Source organism: Equus caballus, chromosome 3 (assembly GCF_041296265.1).
Source record: "Equus caballus isolate H_3958 breed thoroughbred chromosome 3, TB-T2T, whole genome shotgun sequence".
NCBI lineage: Eukaryota > Metazoa > Chordata > Mammalia > Perissodactyla > Equidae > Equus > Equus caballus.
In genome coordinates this window covers 82,842,856-82,846,050 of record NC_091686.1, presented here as the reverse complement: position 1 = coordinate 82,846,050, position 3,195 = coordinate 82,842,856, and positions in this window count along the sequence as shown.

The window sequence follows — 3,195 nt, the reverse complement described above, 5'->3', positions numbered from 1 at the left end:
CTTTTCTGGATTCATGCTCAACCCATACTGAATTATGTGTATTTCCCCAGAATGTATCATGTTCTTTTTCCCCTGCAGCTCTTCTCACACTCTCTCTCTTTCTCTCTCTCTCTCACACACACACATACACAAACACACACACGCGCACACCGTGGTTCCCTCCTCTCTACATTTGGCCAATTCTGGAGCATCCTGCAGTCTTCAGCCTCAAGACTTCAGCTTCCTCTGATAAACATCCCTGATCACAGCCTGGACGAGGGTTTCTCAAACCTGGCTCCACATTAGAATCACCGGGGGCACTTAAAAGTAACTAGTCACCAAGCTCTACCCCTAGAAATTCTGATTTAACTGGTCTATGGTGTGACCAAGGTATTTGTATTTTTTAAAAACCCTCTAGGGGATCCTAACAGCAGTCAAGCCAGAGAACCACTGACCTAAACTGAGTTACTTATTTTCTGCCTTAAGAACCTGGGGCCTCTCATGTTTCTCACTATCTTAGCCTGCACCTTATTATAATCTCTTGTTAGCTTGGCCCACCCCTTTGAACACAAGCGTCTTGAGGGCAAACTCAAGTTCACCACTGTATCCATAAGGCCTAGAACAATGCCTGGCACAGAGTAAGGGCTCAATGACCACCTTGAGTTGCTTTCTTGAATTCATTTTTCACCCACTCTGCATGACAGGCATTATCATCCCCAATCTAAAAATGAGCCCACCAAGGCTCAGAGAGGCTAAGTCACCTACCCAAAGTCATACAGCAAGTGAGTGGTAGAGCCAGGACTAGAATTTTGCTCTCTCTGACTGCAAATCTCTGTTCACTACAGTGCTTTCAGACTTCTTGAATAAGTGCTTATATTAAATGAGTTGTTCCTACTGAACAAGTCAGAAATAAAGACAAGACTGGAAACCATAAGTGTGCTGTGAATAACTGGGTAAAACACAACCAGTAATCACTCAATTTCCTAAACTTGCCGGGGACAAGCCTTTGCAAAATCTGGACCTCGGATGCACAAGCAGCAGCACACTGCTGAAGAGGCTTAATCCCCATCCTCAGAGGGGCATCTCTTTCTCAGTGATTTAGAACTCTCTTTCCTAGGACTCCAGAGCCAACAGAACCTGAAATGGTTTTAATGGATCAAGTTCCTAAGCAAACAACAAACAAACCAAACCAAAGTAGTAAAAGAAAATTGTGACATTGTAACATCCACTGCAACTTTCTTAGGCAACCACACCTGGTACTACTGATAACCACCCACTCGATCTAAGGTACAACCTGTAACACATGTGTTCAAAATGCAAACAGAGGACTTGAAGTTTCCTGTGGCTACTCAGTCTCTGCCACAGTATTTTTTTTTCCCCAAAATGCAAACACTGCGGAGAGCACTCCACTGGCTGGCTAGAACAGAGCACTCTCCATGGTCCTAGATGCACCAGCATGAAACTCTTTTCTGAAATACAGGGCAGTTACTGACTTCGGAGGCTTGTTAATTGTCCTCAGATGAACTTCCGCTGCTCCGGGGGGGGGGGGGGATGGGGGGTGGGGGGAGTGGGGGGGTGTGGGGGGGGGCGTTCCCGCACTGCCCAGGAGAGGAGCTTGGCCACCAAATGCCAGGTGACGCAGGAGTGCCAAGGGCTTACTTCTCAGGACCCAACTGCATCATTTGCGTGTGTGTGTGTTTCAAGTAATTTTATTGAGATTATAATGGTTATAAAATTGTGTAATTTCGGGTGTACAGTATTGTTTATCAATTTCTGAATACACTTCATTGTGCTCACCCCCAGTAGTCTAATGTTTATCCACCACCATACAGATGTGCCCCCTTACCCCTTTTGCCCACTCCCCAACCCCTTTCCCCTCTGGTAACCACTAATCTGTCCTTTTTATCCATGTATTGGTTATCTTCCACATATGAGTGAAATCATGCAGTATTTGTCTTTCTCTGTCTGGGTTATTTCACTTATCATACCCTCAAGGTCCATCCATGTTGTTGCAAATGGGACAATTTTGTCTTTTTATGGCTGAGTAGTATTCCATTATATATATATATATATATATATATATATATATATATATATATATACCACATCTTTATCCATTCATCTGTAAAAGGGCACTTGGGTTGCTTCAACATCTTGGCTATTGTGAATAATGCTGCAATGAACATAGGGGTGCATAAATCTCTTTGGATCATTGATTTTAAGATCTCTGGACAAATACTCAGTAGTGGGATAACTGGATCGTATGGTATTTATATTTTTAATTTTTTGAGAAATATCCATACTGTTTTCCACATTGGCTGCACCAGTTTGCATCCCTACGAGTAGTGTATAAGGGTACCCTTTTCTCTACATTCTCTCCAACATTTGTTGGTTTTTGTCTTGATAATTATAGCCATTCTGACCAGTGTAAGGTTATATCTCATAGTAGTTTTGATTTCCATTTCCCTGATAATTAGTGATGTTGAGCATCATTTCGAGTGTCTGTTGGCCATCTAAAATTTATATGGAACAAAAGACCTCGAATAGCCAAGGCAATCCTGAGAAAACAGAACAAAGCTGGAGGCATCACAATCCCTGACTTCAAAACATACTACAAAGCTACAGTAATTAAAACAGCATGGTACTGACACAAAAACAGACAAACAGGTCAACAGATCAGAATTGAAAGCCCCAAAATAAAACCACACACCTATGGACAGTTAATCTTTGACAAAGGAATCAAGAATATACACTGGAGAAAGGAAAGTCTCTTCAATAAGTAGTGTTGGGAAAACTTGACTGCCATATGCAAAAGAATGAAAGTAGACCATTATCTTGCATCATACACAAAAATTAACTCTAAACAGATTAAAGATTTGGATGTAAGACCTGAAACCATAAAACTCCTAGAAGAAAATATAGGCAGTACGCTCTTTGACATTGGTCTTAGCCACATCTTTTCAAATACCACATCTACTCAGGCAAGGGAAACAAAGGAAAAAGTTAACAAATGGGATTGCATCAGACTAAAGAGCTTCTGTAAGGCAAAGGAAACCATGAACAAAATGGAAAGACAATCCACCAACAAGGAGAAAACTTTTGCAAATCATTTATCAGACAAGGGATTGACCTCCAAAATATATAAAGAACTCATACAACTCACCAAAAAAAAAAAAAAAACCCTATCAAAAAATGGGCAGAGGATATCAACAGGCA